Here is a 12150-nt window from a genome sequence, read left to right as displayed (position 1 = left end):
ATGCTACTTTACACAGCAAGAGGGGCTATGCAGATGTATTTTAGGTAATAGACTCTAAGATAGAGAGACTACAATGTTTTATCCAGGTGGACTCAATGTCATCCTGTAAGTCCTTTAATAAAGAACTTTTTCTGACTGGAGACAGAAGAGATGTGGCAGAGGGAGAAATCAGAGAGATTTGAAGTATGTGTAGGACCCTGCGCCATTGCTGAATTGAAGATGGAGGCAGCAATGTAATGAGAAAGTGCAGGTGGCCTTAAGGAGCTGAGAGAAGTTCCTCGATGACAGGTAGTCAAAACGCGGGGAGCTCAACTTACTACTACAAAAAACTGAATTCTGCCGAGAGCCTGACTGAGCTTGGAAGAGGGTCATCAAACACACTCAAGTCAAGGCAAGACTTACATAAATAGCAAAAGAAAGATTAGCCGAAGGTTCTGGCTCCACATAATCTTTATCCCACACACTGGAAATAATGCACCTAAGCAAAACTGGTCAGATGACTAGTATGCAAATTGTGGAATACTGCTGCTTCTTAAGTAATGCCACCTCTTTTGGCATCACTTTGCTATAATATTGATGAGATGCCACAGGAACTTAACTTTTGTTCATGTCAAATAGCCTATGGTGAAATTGGTTTCATTATACATTGTTTTGCTGAAGTTCCAAAAAACTGTCAAAGACATTGAAGACTTACTGTATCTCAATGCTGAGAAGCCAATTCTAGACTACAGGTAAGCAGTCTCGTGTCCTAATGCTCTATTTTGACAGTGGGAGGGAGGGGAGGAACAGGAAAGGAAGTCCCACACCTCGTTATAACTGGGGAGGTGATGAGAAACTGTCTTATGAGAGCCTCACAGCGTAGATAGGTCCTAGGGGAGGTGGCCTCATGGGAGCTTCTTACACTCCACTCATTTTCTTCTGTTCTGGGAGGATCACAAGGCATTCTTCCAAGGCTCAGATAAGCTGTGGTTCAAGTCTTTGGCTGTGTGGCCTGAGTAAATACATGCAAGCTAGGTCAGCAAGGTACCTTGGCAGAACCATTCTCCTACACGGATTCGTTCCCAGAGCCTCAGGTAAGAGCTCAGGTTGGCCACCACCTTGATCTCTTTCTTATGAGATCTAGAATGAAGAAATCAGTCAAGCCCACCCAGAATTATGGCTACAAAACTGCAAGAGAATATCTTTGTGTTATTCTAAGATGGTAAGATGGTGCTAATTTGTTATACAACAATCCAACCATAGTGTCATGCCTTCAACTGAATGCTATTGCTGGCATTTCGGATGTTGGTGCTCTTGGAAACTGGATGCACTCGCTGCCCATCTACTTTCAGAGAAGTTCTCTCCTGTCTTGCTTCTTTGCTTTATCGAATTTTTAAAATCCAAGTGCCAGAATGAGTGCTTGTTATTTGCTATGTAATCATGTGCCCGTGCGCTGACTGCAAAGGGGGCTTAGAAAGGGAATATCTGATCTTCTATAGTGGAAAATAGACTCTGCCTCTCATCAAGTCATGATGTGAGGAATTCCCCAAATAGTGAAAGGAGACTCAAGTAATATTCAGGGAATATATCTTTCTTTCTTTTCATTGTCTAACAGCAAGATAGACCCTGGGCTCCTATGGTTTCAAGATTTTAATGTTTTGAGAACACCGTGCTGCCACTAAATGTGGTGCCATTAAATCTGAAGCTGTAACATACACCTGGCTAATATGGGCTTCTCCAGCTTCTAATTAAACAGAAAGAAAGGAGGCTGTAATATTGGGATATTGGGCAAGAAAAGTGATATTGATTATCTAGAGGAATATGTTACTACCACACAAGATGAAATTTTGTGAGAGGGTCATTTTGTGTGCAAAACTAAGAGGGCCTCTTTTTACTCCCACACCTGTGCATTCAGGGAGAAAGAGCTCCACTGCTGGCTGCTGGAGTAGAGTGAATACCAAGTCTATTCACTACACCCCATCTTGTTCAGTGTTCCCCACTTATAAAGAATTCTTTGCTTTAATCAAAGAGGAAACATAGCTGTTTCTGGCATCAGAATATTTTTAGTAGCAAGACGAGCCTTTAATGCAAGGGGCTTGCGGTGTGGCTAGAGAGGACAAAGTGGAAAGGATGGAGAGTGGGAACTTCACCAAATATGCAAAACCCCAATATTTGCATTTTGATGCCTGCCCACTAATAAATATTGGTGCTTGTGGCAGAATTAGGTATAGTTTTTGCTTTTTTGAAAGCACAATATCTGGTAATGACATCGCAAGGGAACAGTTGTTCCAACCATCCTTAACCATTGGAGGCAACCAGTATTCACCAAAAAGAAGTTAACAACTCTGAATGGCCGAAGTGGCTTAGGTTATTCGGGTAAATAATGCATTCACTAGGGCCACAGATGGTGATGTTGGCCAGTGTTTTGTGGGCAGGGATCAATTTTCTGGTTGTTCGCTGGGTGGTCTCATTGCTACATAAAAACAAGTTGACTTATGCAACTCTGGTCTTCTTGTGGATAGTGGCTGCTGTGGAAGTGTCTCAAAGTAGGTTGTTGTCACTGCCAGTGTTATTGTTCATCAGATGCCGAATCCCCAACGCCAACCTACTAAGAGTTACAACAATCCTAGAGGTGCCAAATGAAACTTGTCTTTGAGTCCCTCAGATGTTGGGACCATGTGAAAATCTGAGAATAAAGAGAGAGAATACCCATCTTCCTGGTTCTGTGTTGATTTTTCTGGGGACTCTTTGGGCTCAGAGACTCACAAGATTTTCAAGGAAAGAACTGTTTTATCTTGTGGTTTTAATACAGTCCTGGACAGGGACTGAAAAGCCATAGCTCAGGAGACACTGAGAATGGTTGTCGTTGCTCCTTGACCTAATTACATGCAGTATCCCTGTATAATGTGTCTTCCTCCTGCAAAAAAAACAAACATCTTTTTACATTATACTCACACAGAAAGATAATGAAAGAGAAATATGGGTGTGTGTTTGGGTGTATATGTGGGGAGAGGGTTATTGCTGAGCCCTGTATCAGTCTGTTTTTAGAGTAAGATCATATTGCACTAATTTATACTAAGGTGAAAGAATTATATTTGGTAGAAATCAGTCACCATTCAATCTGGAGTAATTTCCTTGTCACGCTTAGGATCTTTTCATACTTGGAATAATTTGGAATATTCATTACGAGATGGGAGTATACTAAGACAATGTCACTCTGCAGATACCCTAAGGTAGCTTCTAAAACAGCCACATTCCAGCCCAGTGAAACATCCAGTTGGGCCCAAGAAGGACCATGTTTTAAGTTTTAAAAAATAAGTTGTTAACATTTTAAAATTAAGAAACCTCACTTTAAAATATCTGATTTTCTGGATGTATTTGAAAAAAATCAAACCACACCCTCATTCCTAGATGGCAGTAACAAGCTATGACTTCTAGAGACGGCATTACTCCCCAGGTTTTTACACTTTCCACTTGCCTACTTCATACTGTATGCATTTATATTTGTTTTCTCTGCTTTAGAGCCTCGCTCAAATGGTATATTTATAACATGTATTTCTAATTCTATAGAAATTGATTTACTCTACCAAAAGCTCTACAAATACCCTATCATAGAATCTTGACCTTCATTTTATCTTGTCTGGTGGTTTCCAAAAATCTGGTCATAAACCAGTATCTGGATGGTTGTGAGAAAATTAACCGGGGAGTTTCCTAAACCTGGATTATCAGGCGCCAACCCTCAGAGATATCTACCTTTTTTTTTCTTTTTTTAATATCTAGGACAATTCTCTTGCGCGAGTGTGTTGGGAACTGTGGGTCTCCTCCAGTCCCGTTCACCGAGGGGTATGGGAGGCCTGGAGGGCCACGGAAGTGTCCTGCCTACCACTGCTTGACTGCTTGGCAGGTCCAGGGATACTGATAAGTAAAATTAAATTTATTGATGTTAATAGTTTTATTTTGATCTGCCAGAGCAGTCCACTGACTAAAAAGACCGAGTACCAAAAGAAAGATGGCGAAAGCCAAAATTAGAGAAGCAAAAGCCGATCAGACGTCTCTACCCCACGTTTCCTCTATTTTTCTCCAATCTATTCTCTGACAACATGAGCATCGCTGCCTTGCACATCCTCTTAGTTCCCCCAGGTTTCCTTCGGTTTTATAAAACCTTTAGTGGGGGTAAGCAATTGAGTTATTTTGGGGTTTGATATTTCGCTAATTTTACCTCTTCTACTTGATTCCATAATTTCCTCTGTCCACAGATATTCTTCGAGGTCCTTACACAGTATCAAGACAGAACACTAACATTTTGATGGTGAGTCAAATAAATATCTTTGATCTAAACTTTGATACTTGTCATTATTTTTTAAGGTCTTTGTCAGTATTCACTGGATAATATCCCTCAAGCATTTCCTATTTTTTTTTTTTTTAATACTCAGAGGGGGTATATGGTAAGAGGAGAGGAAGAAATTAGAAGCTCCAAGATTTGAGTCTAGAATTCCTGTGGCTTCAAGAATCTGGTAAATGTCTGGAAAAAAAAAATCACCTCACTGAAACTCTACCAACAGCCTTAAAAAGTAAAGCACCGGTATCCTAATAGACACAGGAAAGCAATAATGTTCTTATATGTGGGTTTAATCAAAAGGAAAATTGCTAGGCAAGACTAAGTAGCTACCCATTGCTAGAAGACAGATGCTGCTTCTGTACATATGAACTAATGGCAAATGAAGACATTTCTCCTGAATTACAATGAGTTCTTTTATCTGTATGAATATTTCAAGCCTCAAGTTTGATACAATAGGAGAAAATGCAACATAACTTTGTGACTTTGCTGAATACTACCAATGCAACAGCAACCCTAATAAAATAAAATATAAGAGTCAGAGCTTCCATGAAAAAAAAATCATCCATATGTTCAGCCCCTCTCTTCTCCCTTCCTGCCTGCCTCCTTTTGTTTCTTTTCCTTATTCTTTCCCTTCATCCTTTATATCACTTAACTTTCTCTATGCAAAATACCACTCCAAATGAAGTGGCTTACCAAAACAAATATTTATTCAGCTCAAAGTTCCGTAAGTCCGCAATTCTGCTCTCAGCTTAGTTCAGTAATGCATCTGTGGTCAGCTTTTTGTCAGCCGGAATCTCTGCTTCTGAGGGTTGGCTACTTATTTCCTGAAGTACTGGGGACAATAGAGCAAGTATCTTTTAATACATAGCAGGCTAACCTGTGTCAGTTCACATGGCGGCTTGGAAGTTTCTGAGAAAATGAAGAGTACATGGCCCCTTGAAGAATAGGCTCAGAACTAGTACAGCATCATTTCTGCCACATTTTATGGTCAAAGCAAGTACAGCCCAGATGCAAAGGATTAAGAAATAGATTCTGCATCTTGCTGTAAAGTCCTGTAAAGTCATATTGCAAAGAAGCAAGGATAAAGGTCAGAGTGAAGAATTATAGCATGTTTTATAATCTATCACCTCCCTCTTGCAATTTTCATGAGTCTCTTGGTGACTTATAATCATTGCAGTATCTACATGTGTAGGTGCTATAAAGAGTGACAAAAGGAACAAGAAATACTGTTGCTATACTCGAGTTGTTTATAATCTACTGGGAAAAAAGAAAAACATCACTTTGATCTAAGAGCTACAGGTAGAAGCATCCCCAGTTTATAACAGTCTAACACACACACACACACACACACACACACACACACACACACACACACATTAGGGAAATACAAATAAAAACTTAATGGAAGTGGGGAGGATGTGAACTGTGTTGAACTTTAGTTCTCTATTTATTACCACCCCAAGTCTAAGCGCTTGTGAGGGGTTTTCAAAGCCCTCTTTAATCTTGTTCTACCTAACTTAGATAACCTGTTGAATTTAAAATGTTTTATTTCTAAAAACTTTAAATATATTTAAAAGTAGAAAGAATGATACAATTACCCATATACCCTCTACCCAAATCAAACAGTTGTCAAGATTTTGCCATATTTATATCACATATATCCACACACACAAACACACATATAGAGATATATGTTTCACATATTAAAATTTCATATATAAGTAAAAGGCATAAAATCCACATACAAATAAAAATTAATTATACATATGATAAATTTCCTGCTGAACTTTTTCAAAATACATTACAGACATCATATAAGCAGCAAGGAGAAAGCAAGCAATGCCTTCAATACTTTGCTTAGAAATCTTGGCTAAATAACAAAGTTAGTTACCTATAGGTTCCACTTTCCATGAAATATTAGAAAACAAATAACTCAGCCAAGGTTTTTGCCACATTGTAACAAGGATCACCTTTCCTTTAGTTCCCAGGAACACTCTTCATTTCTGTCTGAGATCTTACCAGAAACACATTTAATGTTTATGTTTCTACAGATAGTCTTTTCAAGGCAATCTATATTTTTTCTAACATGCACACGAAACCCTCCTAGCTCCTATCCATTATTCAGTTCTAAGCCACATTCACATTTTTAGGTATTTGCTACAGTAGCATCTTACTTCCCAGGATCAAAGTCTGTATTTGTTTGCTAGGGATGCTGTAACAAAGTACTACAGACTGGGAGGCTTAAACAATAGATATTTATTTTCTCACAACTCTGGAGGCTGGAATTCCAAAATCAAGGTGTCAGAAAGGTTTGTTTCTTTTGAGGTCTCTCTCCCTGGCTTATATAGATATTTTCTTCTGATTTCTTCACATGGTCCTTCCTCTGTGTAAGTCTGTGTCCTAATTATCTCCTCTTTTTATAAGGACACTAGTTATATTGGATTAGTTCCTCCCACCTCCCTATGTAACCTCATTTTACCTTAATTACTTCTTTTAAGGCGTTATCTCCAAATATAATCATTTTGTAGTACTGGGGGTTAGGATTTAAACATAAACTTGGGGGAAGCACAATTCAGCCATGTAGCCCCTTACCAAATAATATGAAAATGAATATATTTAGTTCTCTTCATTCTCCAAATTCTCTTCAAAGATAATAAAAAACCAAGGACAAGTCTTTTGGGACCAATCCAAAAATTAATCAATGAACAAATATTACTTGATAAAAATGTCACCTATAATTTTATTGTTTACTCTATGTTAAACAATGCGTACATATTAACTATTTAAAAATTTAAAACAACCTTTTATAAAGGAAAATTTTCACTTTAAGTAGTACTTTTCCTAGGAAAAATCAAAATTCGTTGTTGTGTTTCATAACTGACTCTAAACAGCTGAAGCAGATAGAAGACTTAAACTTTGAATGATCCCAGTACTCTAGACCCTTACTGGACCTAACCAAAGATACTGTTCTAGCCAATGAACAATGGGAATTATTTCAACTAATGGTGCTGAACCCATGGACTCATTCTTTTATATCCCACAATGCTAGTCTTCAATGATTAACTAGTATAGCCACCATTAACTCCTTATTTCTAGCACTTAAAATTTCTTGATTTTTTTCTACCCAGTGAATAAGTGAATTTCTTCACTGCTATATGTTTCTTTGTTGACAAATTAATAGACTCAAAGTGAAATTTCTTTAAAAAGATCTAGCGGTTTTTCTTTTAGTCTTTGGTACTTAAATAACCCAAGGTCTGTCAGATTCTTAACCAGATTTAAATCAATGTCTGTTAGATTCTAAGCCCAAAGCTCTTGTATTCATCCTATACTGCCTCTGTGTGCCCATTACTTCCAGATGCTACGAATAATGCACATGATAATGAAATATAGCCCTGATCCCTGAAGATGCTATTCATCTATTCTGGTAAATTGAGATGAAAAGAATAACATGAGCCATATTTCAAGGAATCAAAAATTTAATTGCTAAAGAAAGGAAGAGGCCAAAAGCAATGGGCTCTTTAGGCCAGAGAAACAGGGTAAAGAAAGAAATTTTAGGTAGTGATGTAAAAAATATGTAAATAACACTGTATGCAGTAATGTTTGTATATTAGAGCTTGATAAAGTTGGACAGGAAGTTGTGGGGTCATGAGTAGTTGCAGTTAGTGTAAGGAATTTGTACTTTATTCTCTAACCTAATATACCTGGGCAAAGTGCCACATTCATCTCAATAAGGAGCTGACACAATGGTGATCCTCAAAGAAGAGTGAGATGGAAGAGGAGATTAAAAAATGACCACAAATTCACCACAATGAGCCATGGAGACCTATTGGAGAGTTTTGAAAAGGGAGGAACACGTAATGACAGTGGTTTTTTAAGGGATTTAATTACAAAGATGAGTAGAAGAGGGACAATAAGAAGAGGAATAATAAAATGATTTCATATTTGGTAAAACCAGGGAAGCTGAGAATATTTTACATTAGGCTTTCTTTAATACCAGTGTCATCAGATATTTGAGTAGAAGTTAGGTTTGGGGAAATAGAGTCTTTTAATTTTATGTTGAGTTTCTTATCCTGATTCTGATGTTTACTTTATTACAGAGAATTAGAAAGTTTTTAAACAACTAAAATCAATAGTTATAGCAAAAGCTACGTTCTCGAGTCGTCAAATAAAATTACTGTCTTTAGAGGGAGACTACTTGTTCAGAAATAAAGTCATTTAATATTCAGGATCTAAGCTTTGATCAGATAAGCACGATCCAGATAACTTGATCCAAAGCCTTTTCCTTTCATAGTAAGCTCACCTAAATCACTGGTATTCAATCTTGCACACAAGAATCACCTGGGAACTCTTCAAATACTCATGCTTGAAGCAGCCCTCAGACATTCAGGTGTAATTTGGTTTGGAAGTGGGCCTGAACACCAGTATTTTTTGAAAGTTGCCTAGTGATTTTTTTTTAATATGCAGCCACAGGAAGTGTTGAACACTTCCTAGCAACACCTCCTGATATCCCACTTTTCTACTGCACACAAAAACCATCCCACATGCTTCGCCTTTTACATTTTAAATTTTTGTGTCATTGCTCATTGCTGTCTCTTGTCACTCCTACTTCATCCAGTGAATACATACTTATTGACCCAGATCAAATCTATTCCTTTATAATATTTATTCTCTTTACATCTACCAAATGTCAACCCTGGCATAATTCATTCCTCTCTATACGATGTTTACACAGTTCTCAGTTAACTTGTTTACCGTTTTTCATTTAATTTCTCCACTGGGCTGTCAGCTTGCTGAAGGCAAGAAACGAATTTTTGTTTTAGTATCCTAATTGCTTGTCACATGGTAAACAATTAATAAATGTGAATTTGCTGGAACCAAAGTTATTTGAGGACACAATATAAAGTAATTTCTGTTATGTCGAAGTCCCATCTAAAGTTTTTGGAAAAAGTATCCTTTATATGTAATATACATAGCAGGACACAGAACTCAAAACTGAGAGTTCTAGTCTGAACAACTCTTTGATTTCATTGAGTTTTAGTTTTCTCATCTTTGAAATGACAGAGTCGTGCCACATGGTTTCCATGTTCTAATTGATTTTGAAAGTAATTCATAGCTCATAGAAAAAAGAATTGTCAAGTAGCCTAATGAGGTGGAAGAAGATATGCAACTTGATGTTTGTAAACTATTCATATACTAAATGCATGTTAATCTCCTGAATGCATATCTCTATGGACAGAAACATTTTCTGCAGCACAGAAAATCAAGAAATTTGCTGACCTACCAATCCCTCAATAAGCATCAATTGGTTAGTGGATGTGTACGAAATGTCAGGAAATTCACAACTGGGATGTTATTATAAGTATCTACCTCACTTATTGATCATTTATGATTAAGTTGCAATAGCATTAACATTTGCTGCATTCATGCTAATAGCATTTGTTTGACAAGCAACATTGATTTGCCCTTCATTACTCTAAAAAGATGAATGTGAAGTGAAACTAATTTCAGAGGAGCACATTATTTATTCTAAGCTAACACATGCATTCATACTCTGGAATAGAGAACTGCCAGTTGTAGGATAGTATTATATAGTACTTATTGAGCACTTTCTATATGCCTTCCATTACACTTTATTTATGATCTCATATGGACAATTTTATACTCTTTTATATGGCAAGGTCAATTTATTTTAAATTTTATTACTTTTATTGTATTTTAAATTTATTTAAAAATTTATAATAAAAAAGTTTAAACACCTAGAAAAATAGACAATATAGTATAATGAATACCAATATGTATCTATGTACCTATGTATATGATATATATGAACATCTGTGTACCTATCACCTAGATTTAATAGTTTAACATTTTGACATATTTACTTTGCCTATTTTGTTCTAGATTTTTAACAGTAAATTACAGATATCATGACATTTTACCTAAACTCTTCAGTACTCAGTAAGAGAAAAGAAAAGAGAAGCTACCTGAAATATGGCTGCAACTAAGGACTCAGCTGATCCTACAGAGAATTCAGACAAATCAGGTCTATGTCTCAAGTCAAATCAAGGAGTCAAGTCTTTACATCCCCACATCAGCCAATGATTGCCTGGGGACCGCCCCCTGGAAAAGAGCATAATCTTGGGCAAAGAAGACCCCATGGTGGAAGGCAGGCAATTCCCAGCAAGGGATACAACCATGAACTGTTAGTAGCTAATAATCCAAATTCTGAAGAATAGGTGGTTTGGCTCCAAAAAAGAGATCCAGACAAAATCGACTACACTGTACTCCTTATTGGGACAAATCCATTTGCTTAACATAGTAAGTTTAGCTAGGAACACCTTCAGAATTCTGATTGGTCTTATTCCTGGATAAACTTACAAGAGAAGGGTCGCTGGCCCACGTTGTAGCCTCCACTGGTGCAGCTGATCTTAAGGTCATAACTGACATTCACTAACTCCTTCCTCCTCTATATATTCTAGATTAATTCCATGCTTGGCTATCAGCTCTGCTAGTTTAGACTGATTGCTTGGTGGGATGGTTCAGGCCCTTATCCCTGAGAGCTATAAACGCAGGTTTACTATAAAATACACTATGGAACATAGTTCAGGTTGTCTTTTTAGGACTAAAATGCTCCTTCCCCTAGCTGTCAAAGGTGTTTGCTGATGTCTCACAGCTGAGTTCCTTTCTGGGACTTGCTCTCTACCAAAGGTAGCTTGCCTCACCCAAATTATGCCTCTTTTCAGGTGATGGCCTTTAGTTCAATGCCTAATTCCAGAGAGGGTTGACCTCTCAGCCCTAGTAAGTTTGGTATACAAAGGTCAGGGAACTGATTGTAATAAGTAAGACCCTGGTACCTGGGTTGGCACATCTGAGTTTATGCAATTAAAAATCTTAAATCCTCAGACCACCTAGGATGCTCTGAGATTGCAGAAGTGACTTACTTCCCTTAATTAAAGACTAATACTCCCCTTTTGTTTAAAGACTATTCAGAGATCTTGTTTTATATGGCAACACACTTTTAGATTTTGCTCCCACATCCCTTCATAGCCTTTATCTGTCAACATACTAAGGTCAAGGGATACATAGCCCTGCTTGGGAAGTACTAGGTCTACAAAAGGAGGAAAACACCTGAAGAAACTAAAGATTTAGTTGGCAAGAGCACAAAGCATACGTATGGAACTGTAACCTAAGGGTACTAAATCAAGAGGGACAGAACATAAAGTTATCCAGCTTCATGAAGAATTTATAAATGGACATATAATATTTAATGCCTGATAAGGACCACTAAGAGATGATGAAAATATGCTGATAGGATGCTTCTAGAAGTTCGTAGAAAGCTAAGTTAAGTTGAAATGCTAGAACTTTCATGGCACAGAGCGCAAGGAGGGATCAAAAAGCCCAAAGAAGTGAGCATACTAGAAGAAGTCCAGAAAATTCACCTGCCAACTCCATTCTAGAAGGTTTGAAGGACATTGCAGTTACCAAAGCAATAAGGAATGCCCTGGATAATTGGACAAAAACATCACTGGAAAGATGAACGTTACCCTGCCTTCTGTAGGCCAGAGCAGAAAGTAGGAGATGTTAATACACAACTGGGCTCCTTGACAGCAGTGGGCTAATGGGATCTGATGTCATAGAGTTCAGGTGGCTGCACTTATAAGAGTGTAGTCAGGTAGGCACAATTATTGTAATGAGTGTCAAAGTCTGAGCAGTAGCTGAGAGGCCTGGCATGCAGAGAGCTATGAAAGTAGTTACTAGGACACAGCATGGTATCTTGAGGACAAAATAGACATGCAGCCACCAAAAATAACACTTACTTCATACAATGAGTA

This window comes from Rousettus aegyptiacus, unplaced genomic scaffold, assembly GCF_014176215.1.
Source record: "Rousettus aegyptiacus isolate mRouAeg1 unplaced genomic scaffold, mRouAeg1.p scaffold_m13_p_11, whole genome shotgun sequence".
In the NCBI taxonomy this organism is placed as follows: domain Eukaryota; kingdom Metazoa; phylum Chordata; class Mammalia; order Chiroptera; family Pteropodidae; genus Rousettus; species Rousettus aegyptiacus.
Note: the sequence above shows the minus strand (reverse complement) of the source record.